The sequence below is a fragment of the Anser brachyrhynchus genome (assembly GCF_964034855.1).
Source record: "Anser brachyrhynchus genome assembly, chromosome: Z".
NCBI lineage: Eukaryota > Metazoa > Chordata > Aves > Anseriformes > Anatidae > Anser > Anser brachyrhynchus.
The window spans coordinates 10,598,599-10,614,599 of record NC_137697.1 but is presented as its reverse complement, the minus strand read 5'-3'; the positions used below and the strand labels follow the sequence as shown (position 1 = coordinate 10,614,599).

The 16,001-nt window shown below is 41.7% G+C and overlaps 1 protein-coding gene across 3 annotated transcripts in view; it reads left to right on the top strand.

Moving 5' to 3' along the window:
• PLCXD3 (phosphatidylinositol specific phospholipase C X domain containing 3) overlaps positions 1-16,001 on the top strand; it is a 91,706-nt gene that overhangs the window by 6,663 nt on the left and 69,042 nt on the right. The window lies entirely within an intron of this gene.

The following is a 16,001-nucleotide window of genomic DNA, read 5'->3' as shown; positions in this document are numbered from 1 at the left end:
ACTGCACTTCTAACAATTTTTAACTCTGCAAATGTTTTATATTTGGTAAGTTTCTGCAGTTCTTACTGCATTACAACTTGTTCTGTATCTTTCATATGAAATGATACTGCCTTGCATATGCTCAGACATGCTCAAACATGCAAATAATTAAAAATGTAGGTGCGAAGCAGACCAAGTAATGAAAACACAACTTTAAGTAGAGGGTTTAGCCCTTACAGTGGGGTTATTGTATTTAAAAGGAAAACTGCAATCTCTGGAACTGCTCTGCAGATAGAGATTAACTACATTAATAAATACTTTTTGGATTTAGTAAAGATCAATATCTATTTCTAATATATCTATAATCAATATCTAACTAAAATTTTAGCAAATAGCAGAACTGTTAAACAGCAGTCTCTTCAAAGATCAGAACAGGGAGAATAAGGTCTGTACCCGTACATAGCTATTATTCAACAAAGCTTTCAGTACTGTACATAATCCTTCTGGACCAAATGTCCAGCAAACAGCTGGACAAATACATAATGCAATGGGTGAACAACTGGCCGATGGGTTGGGCTCACAGGGTTCTAGTAAATGGGGTTACATCAGGCCGGCGGACAGTCACCAGCGGGGTTCCACAGGGCTCCATTTTGGGTCCAGTTCTCTTCAATGTTTTCATGACTGACTTGAATGCAGGAATTGAAGGTAAACTGAGTAAGTTTGCAGATGATACAAAATTGGGAGGAGCTGTTGACTCCGTCGAGGGTGCAGAGGCCTTGCAGAGAGATCTTGACAAATGAGAGGGCTGGGCAATCACCAACAATGTGAAGTTTAACAAGAGCAAGTGCCGGATTCTGCACCTGGGATGTGGCAAACCTGGCTATACGTACAGAGTGAGGGATGAGAGGCTGGAGAGAAACCCCACAGAAAGGGATCTGTTTTTGGTTTATAGCAAGTTGAATGTGATCCAGCAGTGTGCCCTGGCAGCCAGGAGGGCCAACCATACCCTGGGGCGCATCAAGCACAGCACTGCTAGCCGATCAAGGGAAGGGATTGTCCTGCTCTGCACTGTGCTGGTGCGGCCTCACCTCTAGTACTGTGTGCAGGTTTAGGTGCCACAGTATAAGAATGACATAACTCTGTCAGAGAGTGTCCAAAGGAGGGCTACAGAGGTGGTGAAGGGTCTAGAGGGCAAGATGTGTGAGGAGTGGCTGGGGTCCCTTGGTTTGCTCAGCCCAGAGCAGAGCAGGCTGAGGGGAGGCCTCATGGCGGCCTGCAGCTCCCTCACGAGGGGAGCAGAGGGGCAGGCGCTGAGCTCTGCTCTCTGGGGACAGCGACAGGACCCGAGGGAACGGCATGGAGCTGGGACAGGGGAGGGTCAGGCTGGGGGTTAGGGAAAGGTTCTGCACCCAGAGGGTGGTCGGGCACTGGGACAGGCTCCCCAGGGCTGTGGTTACAGCATCAAGGCTGTCAGAGTTCAAGAAGCATTTAGACAATGCTCTCAGACACATGGTCTGATTTTTTGGTGGTCCTATGTGGAGCCAGGAGTGGGACTTGGTGTTCCTTCAGGGTCCCTTCCAACTTGGGTTATTCTGTGATTTTGTGATCTTGTTCCTTCAAAGTAGGTATAAATTATAGGTGCTTAGTTTGTGAGCATATCTGCTTGTGCAGTCTTTACAGTCTATGGGACACTGCAAATAATATAGTTTGGAAGAAAGAAGATTCAAAATCTGAAAGTTTGTTTTTTAATTTAAACTTTTGCAACTTTGAATGTATTTTCATTTGACCTACGGTAGCATATGTTGGTTTAATCTTCTTCCATTATTTTGAACAGCTGTATATTATCAACTGATAACTGTATGCAAGTACTGAAATGCTGGGGTAGGGATAAATCAATATAAACAAATGCATTATTTTCCCTTTTCAAGTAGCCTGCCAGAAATTGGAATCACTAGTGGTTTCCTCTAGCGGGATTTCAGTGATGAATAGTTTGTGTGCTTATTTTCATGTATATATGCTTGTGATGGAACACTGTACTGGTGCTGCTTATGTTTGCACAGCTAGACCAACAGAGGTCATATTTCACACCATTGTAGTAAGGGTTTGGTTTCTTTATTCAGTATAGGTACGTAGCAAAGAGATAGTTTGTGCTAAAAATGGTTGGGTAATCTGGAGCTCTGAAATAGTGTTATGTGTTGGTTTTTTTGTTGTTTTTTTTTTTGTTTTTTTACTTCTGACAGTAAAAATACAGAATTGCAGTTTATAACAATAGTAGCCCCTCCCTAAATTGTCATCCATCCAAAAGGCATGAAGCAAAGCTGAGGATCTTTTTTCCCTAGGAGATGAGTGCCTGGTAGATACCATGCTGAAAGGTGCTGAGTGCTGCCAGTTCCAGTGGGAGATGAGGGTACTTGGCCTTTCATCAGCTCAAGCCCAAGCGTTCTGAAAGGATCTTTTTGTAGTGTTCCTAACGTACCAAAATGTCATATCAACTTAAAAGGTGTTTCTCTTGGGGTGAAATGTAATATATTCTGTTTTCTTCTTTTGGAAGTACAGATTCTGTTTTTTCCTGTCTAGAATAAAACTGTGTCATGGTTTCCACCATGATCTAAAACAAATCACTGGAATGTTTTTCAGATGCTTTGCCACCTTTTAAAATGTCCCTGTTCCTATTATTTAATGTTTGATCTTTTCTTCATCTATTCTTTCATCTGTTTAGCTTGCATACCCAGTGCTTAAATGCTTCATCTTAGTGTTTCAACTATGAAACAAAGTATTCCAGAATACCTGGAATAAGAGAAAAAGAGGGAAGGAAAAACCAGATGCTCTTAGCAATGGTTCAAGACTTGGCTCCCCTCTGTCTGTAACACTTGGGATGTCTCAGGTGATTGGGGATGTATGACGAACTACTGCTACAAAGGTGAAAACCTATTCAGGAAGTTTACTGGATTATAAATTTTGCTAGTGATTCGAAAGAGCCAGGATAAAGGGCATTGAGCTAACCTGACCTTTAAATAACTTCTACAGCTGCTTTTTTAACAAAATGAAGCACAGTGAGATGAGTAGTGTACTTTCTGCTTCTCTTTGTTGTGGTGCTATCATCCACAATGTATTAGTTTTTTTTTGTTTGTTTTGTTTTTTCATCATTTTTTTCCCCCTTTAAATCTTATTAAACATTTGGCAAGTACTTACAGTTTGGCAGCCATGCAATTTGCTTTTTTAACTACAAAAGGTTATGTTGTGGCTTAACCTGACAGGCAGCTCAGTACCACAGGGCCGCTCACTCACTCTACCTGGGTGTGATGAGGGAGGGAATTGAAGAGGTAAAAGAACTCACAGGTCAAAACAAGGACATCTTACCAGGTAAAGCAGAGGAAACCAAGGAATCCACTCACTGCTTCCCATCGGCAGGAGGTGTTCAGCCCCTCCCAGGACAGCAGGGCTCATCGCCTGTAATGGTTTCTTGGGCAGACAAACGCCATCACTCCGAACGTCCCCCCTTCCTCCTTTGTTCCCCCAGCTTTTATTGCCGAGCACGGCACCACACGGTGTGGGACACCCCTTCGGCCAGCCTGGGCCAGCTGTCCTGGCCCTGTTCCCTCCCAGTTCCTGGTGCACCCCCAGCCCCTCGCTGGCCGGGCAACAAGAGGAGCTGAAACGCCCTAGGCTCTATGCAAGCACTGTTTGGCAATAACTAACACATTGGTGTGTTATCACCAGTGTTTTCATCCTAAATCCAAAACATAGCATCATGCAAGCCTCTGTGAAGCAAATTAACCCTATCCAAGCCAAAACCATGACAGATTGCTAAACTGGGACTGAAGTGAGAGTATTTAATATGTGAGTAGTGTAGAGCGTTATGCAATCAGGCTGTTGGTTTACTGCCTCAAAATGTTTCAGTTTGCATTTACTAAATATGTCTGGTAAAACTGTATATTCCTCAAAAGTGAATTGCAAACGTGTGTGCATGGTCATACCAAAGCCGAATCATAGAATATCCCGAGGTGGAAGGGACCCATAAGGATCATCGAGTCCAGTTCCTGGCACCACACAGGTCTACCCAGAAATTTAGACCATATGACTAAGTGCACAGTCCAATCGCTTCTTAAACTCCAACAGGCTTGGTGCAGTGACTATGTCCCTGCGGGCAGCCTGTTCCAGTGTGCAAAAATCCTCTCAGTGAAGAACCTCTTCCTGATGTCTAGCCTAAACCTCCCGTGTTGCAGCTTGACACCGTTCCCTCGGGTCCTATCACTGGTGACTAAAGAGAATAGGTTGGTGCCTGTCCCCCCACTCCCCCTCGTGAGGAAGCTGTAGGCTGCGTTGAGGTCCCCCCTCAGCCTCCTCTTTTCCAGGCTGAACAGGCCCAGTGACCTCAGCCGCTACTCATACATCTTCCCCTCTAGGCCCTTCACCATCGTAGTAGCCTTCAAATGATATGTTCAGAAGATGTACTAACCAGAGAACAACTGGAATTGTCTTCTGATGTTTCACTCTGGTGTCTGCCATTAAAAAGTAGAGAAGATATGGAGGAGTTTTAGCTTTTATTATCTGTGAAGGTGCTGTATGATCTTACAAAAGCTGTCAAAAATCTCTGCTGTCTTTTCCAGTGTAGACTAGGGCTATTAATCTCAGAAAGACTACTGGTGTTATGCTCCATGGGATGTGGAACAATTCACTCACCCCTAAACAGTTTTATAGGAGAAAGTAATTTTTTTTCTATTTGTGAATCATTAGTCAGTGCACTTGGGTGAGCTGGGGCTGGATGAGGCTATTCATAATCAGAAATTCCTGTTATCCACAAAAAGAGGGAGGAGAGTGCTGACTGAAAGTTCTCCTGGAGGCAAAGATCTGACTTGGACATTAAATAGCAGATGTGGTGTGCATTCATCTCTGTATCCAGCTGCACTTAACAGCGTGTTTGGGGGTTGCATCATTAGATCCCCAGAACCTCCTATCCACAGATGTGCACTGGAGGTGGCTTTGCTCACTGCCTGTGTGTAACGGGCCTCCGAGTACAATGCAGGAGTCAGCAGCGTATTTTTTGGTCAAATGACTGTGCACTTAAATGGCCTAAATAATCCTGAATTTAGGTATGTGAATGCAAATCTGGAATTTTCCACTTCAGGCAGTGTTTTCAGGTGGTGGTGTTTTTTGTTTGTTTGTTTGTTTTTTTTCTATGTAGTACTACAACTTTTTCTCCGATTTGCCTTGTCATCTCTAGAGCTGAAATGGAGGCTTTTGCAGTGCCATGGAGATGCTTAGTTTTGATTAACTTTAATCTGCAAAACATAGCTCGATTGGAGTTCTGGCTTACCCTACATGCAAAATTGACAGCCTTTACCCTTTCCAGTAGGAGAGGTTGTCTCAGATGAGTCCTGTCTGTGCTGGGAAGAAGAAGTGCATGTATTTTGACCTTCCAGCCCATGCTTCAGAGCTTATCTAGTAGCACAGGCTTTTGCTGCAAGAGGGAGTTGGACTCGTGCCGTCAGCTAAGTGTTATTTAGGACATGTGCCTAGTGAGTGTTTTGAAAAACATATTTTAAAGTTGACAATAAATAAGTAGAAATCAAGCCAGCCTCAGTACTTTTTGGATGTAGCTGTCTTACAGGGGAAACAAGCCAAGGGACACTGTGGAGGACATGAACAGTGCATGTGCAGTAGAATACTGTTGTTTCTAGTGTGTAAGAAGCAGGAAACACTTTGGCAATCGCAGTGTATAATATGGAGAACGCTGGGTATTCTTCTAAGGTCACTTTTAATGAAGTGGCTGTTAGTGATGCAGCCTCTTCGGGATGGAAATAGCATGAGTATGAACTGATACAAACAGACACCGAGTTGTCTGAGAGCTCAGGACGGTGTGGTAGTGGTAATGAGGAGACGTGATTTGCTTTTGGCCCATTCTGCATTTGGTCCTGTTGGGTCCCCCTGCTTTGCGGTGACTGGGACAAATCCCTAAACGACTTGTCTGGTTTGTCCTATGATTTAAGTTCCTGGCTGTTGGGAAGTGTACTGTCTACACCACAGAATTACTAATTTGCTTTGAGGCTGCATCCTTTACAGAACCAGGAATGATCTCTGGCTTTGGAAAGGGACTTCCAAAGTGTTGCAGGAGTGCCCTATTGGTACACAGACAAATAGACTTAATGAGGATTAAACTGAGCTGGGGTTAGGTTATGTGGCCGTGTGTAAGACAAGGCTAAGAACTGCTCTGCCGAATGAGATCAAACTTGTGGTTGGCTTAGGGAACTGACTTTGCCATCTGCTGTGGCCTGTGCCCATTACTCTTCTGGCCTGTGCATTTCTTGGAGCAAAAGGTGGCATCCAGATTGTTATGTCGTATAATCCTTGATGGATTTTTTTTTTTTCCAGATAGCTTTCAAGGGATTGCCATGTCCCTTAGACTGTGAGTAAGGTTCAGTCAGAGTCTTTCCATATTCCCCTTGCCCATTGGAGAATGCAGGGTTTGCAGGACCATGAGGAGAGGACACAAGGCTTTATGACACTGCGGATCAGTGATGGGAGAGCTTAACTGAGACAAGAGGGGATGGAGAGAAGTTTGGTTCCTTGCCTCTGCAATTGCTTAGGTTTTTGACAGCAAATAGATGCTGGAAATAGCGACAGAAGGTGTGCTGGGAGCAGCAGCTGCAGCTTGAGTTTCTCCAGAGCTGAGCGTGGCAGTGTGACAGTGATGGAGGTCTTGTTCCTGGTCTCCTGGAGCCCGTGAAGCTCTGACTGGTGCAGACTTGGAGGGGGAAGTCTGGAAGTTGTCCTCTTTGTTCCACCAATGCTCAGCAGCCTCTGGCTGCTTACAATTCACATAAGTGAACATTCCCCAGCTTTGGAGGAGGAAAGCATCTTTCTGAATCTCATGCATTGTGCCGCTTACCCTAGAGGGGCTAACATTTGTGGTGGCATATGTCCAGTCCAGCTTGCTTCTCAAGTCTTCAGGCAACAATAGGCCACCGCTGCAATGTTCGGAACTGGATTTTATCTTTCTTTGGCATTGCTTCCCCAGATGTGCCAAGAGATAAGGTTTCTTAATCTTCAAAACACCTTTGTCAGAGTGAAATAGCTTGAATTTTATCAGAGAGAGAGGTGGTGGTGGTGTTTTGTTGTCATTTTAAGCTTTTAATAATAAGTGCTTTCGTATTTTGAATAGCACTCAGAAGTGCTGATAAACAAACAAACTTAGTGCATTGAAAGCAACTTCTGAGTCAAGTGGGAGATAATGCCCTTTCCTTTCAAAATTACTGTTGTCTACAAAAGTATCTGTTCTTGGAACACAGAAGCACAGAAGGTAAACGCAGACTGTTTGCATTGAGCTTTCTTTCATCTATCATTTTATTAAGTGTGCAGTATGAACCGAAGATACTTTGTTAGAGGATATGTAAAGTAAGTGGAAGAATGGAAGCATATTTTTCTAACACAGAAATCCTTTAAAAATAAATGGGGGGAGTCTAGCATTCATGTCTCTCAAACTTGAATAATAAATTGTGAACACTGTGTTAATCTAGGAAGCAAATTAGTGCATTTTCAAAGCTTCCAACAATGTATGAGTAAACCAGGAAGGGCTGTCTGGAGGGAGGGAAACAAATATTAAAGTAAGCTTTTTGCTGGAGTTCAACTCATTTCATAGGTATGTTTGTTTGGTTTGGTTTTGGATGTTTGGTTGGATAATAGAATTTACCAGCTGCTAGGACAAATTTTGAACTCGCTGCTGCTGGGCCTGGTTTCCCACTATCATGTACCATGTGTCGTAAGTTCAGAACTGTATGAAATGCCACTAAATCAGGGCAATTACTCTGTGTTTTTACCTCGCATGGTGTATTTAGCTATGTGGTAGGGAACAGAGTCTCTTTTGGTTAGCTCTTGATGAATAAATTGCTCTAAGCAGCTAAAGAAAGCAATGCTGATTAGGTGATGGACTTAAATATGACCCTGTTAAAATACCCAATGCAACTTACTTGTCAGAGGGATGAGTACCAGCTTGTGTTGCTTCCAGTCTCCAACTGCACCATTATTAAATAGCTGCATGAAAGGAAAAATAATCTGTCTTCAAAGTGCTGGAGAATTTCAAAAGCTTTATAACTTAGCCTTATCCAGAAATTCTTTGTCTTTCATTATGACCTAAATATAAATTAAGGAAAAACTAGAACAGAAAAGCAGGATTTGAGATCTTACCTACTGCATTGTTAAAGTCAACTGGCAGATGCCCTGCAATGACTAATGGTGCTAGATCAGGCCTTTGGTTTGTTGTTGTAGTGGGTTAAGGAATGTACAGAAGAGAAGGAAGTCACAGGTAATGTAATCCTTGTTTGAGACAATGTGTTCCTGAAATATCACTAAGTATACTTTGGATTTGGTCTGCATCATAATGGTGAATGAAGCCAGTTGGCCTTTCACAGACTTGCTCTGTTTTACTGTAAGAAAATATGAGGCTTTCAAATGCTTTAATGTTTACTTATAATAACATGTTAACACTGAGGCAGCAGTATTTCAAAACAAGCTAGCTTATTTTCAAAGCCTTCACGTAGCTTTTCAGGTGTTCACATACCTAAGCCCAGAGAACTCTTGGGACAGGTTGAGGTTATAACTTCTGGTTTTGTCTCCAGTCCAAATGTAGTGAGTACAAAGGGATTGAGATACACATAGAAACAGAAAATATTTTCCAAGAAAGGGCTTTAAAATGACTGTGGTGTATCTGAGGCGTATCTGAGGCAGTGTATGGTTGTTTCATGATAGCAGTATTGGTCTGTTTTCTGAAGCCCTGAAACACAAGGCTGTTTATTTTTTCTTTTGAGCACCTTCTTCCAGAAAATCAATCCTTTTGCTTTGATCTCTGTTTGATCTCTGATCTTGATAGGATTGTTGTGCGATAGCACTTGGTGTGGGATAATTTGAAACTAAGTAGTTTAAATATTTAAGTTTTGGGATGAAAGGGGAGAATAAAAGCTGTCAGAAAGAGCATTTGAAAACCAAAGAAAGCATTACAGTAACGTCAGCTAAATAGCAGGTTTGCAAGATCTGGAGAGAAGGAGCTGGCCAGTCAGCAATGGTTGTGCCTACTGTCCATGGGAGTGATGCCCCCACACTACCTGTTTTGATGAGTATTTCACGGGGCCATCCAGCAGCACTTCTTTCCTTCTCCCCAGGTGAATCATAACTGGTTTGTTTTATCCGCAGTCTTCAGTCCCTCATGCAAAGTTTCTGAGTGTGGGGTTTGTTTTCTGAAATGGAAATAGCTGAGGAAATTGCGCATCAGTATAGTCCTTGGTATATGCTATTGCTGAGGAGTGGGGGCACTCAGAAGCCTCCTCTTGCACTGTCTGAAAGCTTGGAGGCACAAGTAGTTTCACCTGTTCATCCAAAACCGTGCAAGAGACAGAATACAATATAGTAAGTTGAAAGGGGAATAAATATACTGTGGGCTGGAGGGATGAGTACAAGCAATTTAGGTTATTTCAAAATAATGTTTTTGTTACCCCTCAGTCAGCAGAGATGCATCTGTGTGACTTCTCGGGCACTGCAGAAGATGGAATAACCCAGGGAGGTTGTTTGCACTCTCCTCGTCCATCTCACTGATGCTGCGTATGTGGTTGTGTAAGACAACTGTAAATACCTGTTACCATCTCTCACAGATTCACAAAGAGAAAGAGATTATAAGAGAGAAGGTAGACTGCTGCTGTGTTCTCTTGTTAAATTTGTTGTATCAGCCTAGGGTATCGTCATGCTGTTTCACTGAAGCATGGTAAAGAAACTGAATTTCTGAGAATGCCGAGTCCCAATCTGCTCCTAAACCCAGGGGCTTCCACACAGATTAGAAGGTGAACGCTGCCAGATTCATCTCCATCTTTTCAAAGCATTGTTTCAGAAAACATCTGGAGTGCAACCCAGGAGTGGTTTGCTGACTGATTTTGCTTCTTAGACTTGAGCAAAAGCAAAGGAAAACAGAAAGAGGGGGCACAGGCATTATACTGTTATTAGGAAAATAAGTAAAACTTGCTATAACCAAAATGATACTTTACTGCTAAACAAAAAGGATATACCAGCCACTTCAGCAGATGCTGTGATCATATGTGGGCTCTGAAAAGACTGATTTATTTCTGTCATTTTAAGTATGTTCTGAAAATACATATTGTTGTGATATCACTATCCTTTAAATTTTACCCTCAGGATCTCTATTTGGAAAGAACTTCCTGTATACTGTTGCAGCACAGACCTTTCTTGCAAAAATAAATAAATAAAGCAACAACACTTGCTGTAGAGAAATTAAAGTAAAATGAGTGTTAAACCATACAGAAATAGGGTTTATGTGTGCTCCTAGCAGGACGAGGCTCTATTCTGAAGATTTGGCACAGAGACTGAGTTATTTTGCAGTATTCATATATTCCTTGAGTGCCAAGCTAGAATATTTAAAGTGAAAGATATTGAGGGAAGATGTCTTTATAGCTGCCAAGTTTAAATCAGTATATGGAACTGATGAGGGCCAAAAATGATGTTTGCCAGTAGGGCTGTTTTTGTTGCCACGTGCATCTCGACAGTGAATGTGTGTTGACTTCAGAGTAAGTCTGAAGTATGTTTTGAGGGTGGAACTGATTGATGGCTTTAGGGGAAAAAAAAACATCCATAGGTTAAAACCCTTTTACTGTTGTGTTTTATATCTGTACATCTTGGTAGCAGAGCTTGTATCCAGTTGGTTTGAAAGGTTTTCAGATGAAGACAGCACTAACTTGGTGACATCGAGTTCTGGGCAGGGCTATTTTTTCACTATTAAAATGGCTGGGTCTTGTTTCATTTAATGTTTTTCATTAATAAGCTAGATGAGAACAAGCTCATTATTGAAATACAGGGATAATAACAGTTGAAAGAGGAAAACATTACCCCATCCTGCACCGCAGTGAAATGAACTTCACTTGGATAAAAATAAACTAATAGGTTGGGGCTGGACTGCAGAATAATTTTAAAGTTACTGGGCAGAAGAGGGACTTATGTAGTAATTCTGGAAGAGATCTGTAGGGGAATGATGGCTGTGATTTTAACACATGAGGCAGCAGGGGAGAAATTGCCATTGCAGGTCTCAGCTGCGTACTCTGAAGCGTTGTGTTTATGAAGAAGATGCCTGTATGATGCTGCTGCAAATGCAGTGTTGTATTTGTCGTTACTAAAAATAAAGGCAGAAATGGAAGCTGAAAGTAAAGTGTCAAAACCCTTAATCGTGCCTCAGTGCAAGGAGAGGGAGTGAAGTAGTAAAACTGCAAGGATAGTACCCAGATACAACTCTGGAAATAGCACTGAGATGAGTAAGAGGTAACAATGACAGGAAAATACGTTGTTGGTGGATTAACATACTACATGATTCAGAAAAAAAGAAATGAGGTATGATCCCCCTGAACTCCTTTAAACTTGGGTCACAAAATCTGCCTTGCTGTTAAACAGGAATTTACATAATACCAGGTAGGTGCCCAGCCTGACACCAGAAACACACTTTTCCCGTCCTTTACTTATCTTCAGGAAACACGAGTTAAAATGTGGTGTTTTTCAACCAAACTCAGCTGAAGTAATGAACTGTAAATCATGATAATCCATCTATAAAAACTAGAGGGCTTCTGCAGGATCAAGCTTACACAGTCTTGTTGAGGCAGCAGCTTGGTATGACTTCACCATCACCTCTAGCTATCTTCGTATCTCAGTTCTCTTCCAATAGCTTCAGCTTTCAGGCTTCTTAGAAAAGTTACACTGCATGGGGATAATGTCAGATGGACTCCAGTGAGCACTGGGCATCAGCAGCACAGTAAGTCTCATTGATTTCTTCCAAACTGAGATCACCTTCTGGCAAAAAATATTTATATACATTCTGGAGAAGTAATTTAGAGAATAGCAATTAATATTGTTTATTGCTGTTCATCAGGGACAAGACTGGAGGGGGTACTCTACATTCAGAGGGCTGCTAGTGCAAACTATGGGGGAGTTGCCGTAACTGGTGCTGTGTAAAAATTAATGCCCGCTAGTGCCTTGGGAAGGTGTTCTTGCCATGCTGTATAAAAAGCCTGGGCATGTATTGGAAGATTTAATTCTCTTACATGCCTTGACCTGCTCTCTGAGCTCTGCTCTGCAGGGGGCATCAGACTGTCAAAAAGTGATGCGCCTTTTCAGCGAAGTTTTGTGCTGAGTAGCTCTGTCTGGTAAATAGCCAAGATCTGTGACCTTGGAGCCTCTCTCTAGACGTTTTTGTGTATGACAGAGCATAGCCAATTGAATTACAACCTAATAATTACAGAGAAATCACTCCTCATCAAGGAGCAAATTTTGAACTCTTTTGCCACTGAGGTGTGTGTGGTTTTTTTTTCCTTTCTCTTGCCACTGAGGTGTGTGTGTGTTTTTTTTTTTCCTTTGTTGTTGTTGTTTGGTTTTTCTTTTTGCTTGAACGGGCTCTCTGGTAGGATGAGAACCGCAGTTGAGCCTTAACTAGCGATTGCCCATTGCTGTAATTCACATGAAAATTAAATCCTTAATGTTCCGCTGGAATCAAGGTGTATTCTGTCTTAACAGAATCGAAAGCTGGGCAGATGCAAGGAGATGTGCCAACAATTAAATGCAGTGCTTCTTTACAAGGTGTGGTAGCACTTGTAGGTTAGCTGTCCCTAAGCCATGAGGAACTGTGAACACCTTACCAAACGCTGTACCAGAGCTGATTCCTGACTGCCATGCTGCCTGTAGATTGCTTCCCATCATTCGTGAGCTAGGCAGTCCGAGGCATTGTTTTTGGCTACTGCCTACACTGTCCTTTACCGCTGTGCCAGCACTTCAGCCTGAATCACATGGAGGACCCTCTGAGAGATCCAGGCAGGGAGAAAATGTGATCCCTCTGTGTGTGGTTCCAGGGTGCTAGTCATGCCATGTGATGCAGAATCACTTCCATGAGATGGAGGCAAACTAGTGGTTAGATGATGTTGGAAGAAACAAGTGGTGTCTTCCTGTCTGAAGTTCATTTCGTATATTAAATCTATCAGGAATTATTTTTAAGTGTGTGTGTATAGAGGTATGTGTGTGTGTAGATACATACAAACAGGCACTATTTTTTTTTTTATTTATTCTTACAGTTCCTAAGTGTGTGTATTATAATGGTGTGATGCCTGAGATATCAAATTACCTTGTTCTTTTTTGGAGAATGGTACTTATTTCCCAACCAGTTCCTGAATCCTGAATCTGCAAAGAAAAGAAAGAACCAAACCAAACCAAACCCCAGGAGATTACCACAGTATTTGTTCATCTGTCCATACTTTCTAAACAGCCCTTCCACCCCTAAGTAGTCCCCTTTTTACCTGTGTGAAGACATTATGCCTTTCAAAAAGTGGTTGAGGTTCACATGTGTGGCAGTGCCATTCTCTATGAATAAATGCATTTCTTTCTGTGCTTTGCTTCATAACACAGTGCTGTGGTTGCCTAAGCCGTGTGTGTCGCTGTGTAATCTGTTGCAGTGGAGTTTCAAAGCCTCAAGAAGAGCAAGTGGTGAGGCATTGCTCAGCCACAGGGAGGAGGGGGAAGCTGGTGGTGGAGGAGAGGACCAAATCCTTGCCGCTTCCTTGCATTTCAGCCCTGGTATCCTGAGGGTTCAGTTGAAAGTGATGTCCTGTAAATTATTGCATGAGCTGCCCCTTTACAGCTTTTAATGACGTTTTATTATGATATTAGAAATGATTAATTCCGGAGGAGGCCATTTGCTGCATCAAGACCATGAAGAAAATTAGTGTTAGAGACCCTGTGAGATTCATATTTTTGATGGAACTACCTCTTCCTACAGAGTATGAAAATGTTTCTGAGTCTGATTAAAGAATATGAGCAATGTTTTTGCAGGATGGCTCTCCTGTAGGAACATAACTATCACAGCATGCTCTGGGGGTAGTCAAGAAGTGAAATATAAATGTCATTTCTACTCCACATATATTCAGCTTGGAATTAAACTGTGTGCTTTTACCAATGAGGCTGCTAGCACAACTGATGGATTGAGAAATGAAATCTGTTAAAGCAAGATTAGAGTTCTTTCCAGAAAAAAAAAACACTTGAGGTTTCAGGGTTGCTGTAGAGTCTATCAAACGCAATAATTCTGTGTCCTGAACTGATTTCTTGTGTGCTATGTAACAGTCCAACCTAAGTAATCATTATCTATAGTGGTCTTAGAAGTCTGTCGAGACCCTGATCTGAAATCCCTGAAGACTGTCATCTCTTTTCCAGTAAGTTCCGTGTTGTCAGGAAAAAACAAAAACAAACAAACAAAAACCTTGGAAAGTAAGATACCTTTTTTTATTTGCAGTTGAAAAAAGACAAGGGAAAAGGAATGCTTTATTTAGGGTGGAAAAATACTCACTTTCTGATTTTAAAAAAGTTATAATACAGTTATGAGCCAACTTAACTGCATGAACTCAGTAATGGCCAGACACATCAAACATAAAGAAATATTTCAAACCAAGACATTGTTTACAGCACCATGTAGATAGATGTACTAGTATCTCCTTCTCACCTTGCTGTCCAGCAGTGACTGTGTTTGCAGATTCCTGGGGAAGGGCAAGAACAGAGGCAAGCAGATCTGCTACTTCGCTTGTACATTCTCGGAGTTTGCAGCTACTGAAAATAGCACAAGCTTACTTCTATTTCACTGAAATGCTTGTGCATCTTCTAAATCTTGAGGTGGTGCTAGGTCAAGAGGCATGTTCTTTCAAGATAATGAAAAAGTCCAGCTAGTTCTGTTCAGAACACCTCTGAGGTTGAAATAACTCTTTATAGACTTTCTCTGGACTTTCTCTGGATTCGAGTTTTTTCAAACTTCTGGGTTGTTTTACAAATAGGACATTTCTTGTAAAGGACTAATTTGCAGGGAGCTGGATGCCCCTGTACAGAGTACTGCACTCCAGTGAAACTCTCCAGATTAACCTCCTATTTTAAAGGTGTTTGAAAATGGAACAAATTTCTAGTTGAAAGCTTCCTTTTCTGTGACATCTGTAATAGAGATTTAAAAAACAACAACAACAAACACGCTTGTCACACATTGCACTCTTCTGTGAGTGTGGACCTGGATCAGAATCAGGACTTGCAGGATGGAAACTCTTGAGAGTGGCAAGAGGAGCTGTACATACCTGAGAACTACACACGTTTCTGCCGCCAGCGTTTTCAGCCCACTTCTCTTCTGTAGTTCGTTGTTGCTGGCTGTCGTTGTTGAACAGCCTATATCGAATTCTGTTTGGATTGCTGTGAATCTGCAGTTGTGGTCTGTTAATTCCCTCGGATGTTTGTTTTGTGAACCAACTATGTAAGCTTACTTTCCTCCAAAATAATATGCTGTAGGCATTCTTGAACAGTAAGATATGTAAGCTTAGATCAATGGAATCACACACTTAAAAATAAATAAGTAATTCTGATTTAAGTAGTAGGAAATATTTTATGAAATGGACAATACATCTCCTTAGTTTAGGATCAGTGATGTTACAAAAATAATGCTTTTTCTGTTACTTTCAAGACATGAAAGTGAGCTAATACCACCACTTGCAGAGAATTCTGAGATATCTGTCAGAAACCAAACCATTATCACTTACTGTTATTTATTTTAAAAGCCAAAACAAACAAAAAAGCCTGCAAAAGGCAGAGGATGCTCCTGACATGGTAATGAAAGAATGTTTCACTGTAATACCACTTTTGCTGTTTCCTCCAGTAGGAATTGTATTCAGTAGGAATTGTACCTGAATGACTAATGAAATGATTTACTTCTATGTGCCCTGAAGAACTGAGTCGTCTTGAGTCTTTAAGGAGCAAAAGTTTTTCTTTTTTTAGAAGCCAGAAACAGGCAGCGATTTCTGAAAATACTCTTCTGAACACTGTGCAGAGGATATGTGGGCTGATGCAGTTTTTTGCTCTCCAGAATTGAACAAGGAGTGAGAGTTGTAGCACAGTTAATCAAGGGAGTTTAATCATGGATTCAACATTTTGTTACAAACAGATTTTTTCTCACTTTATTACTTCCTCCATAC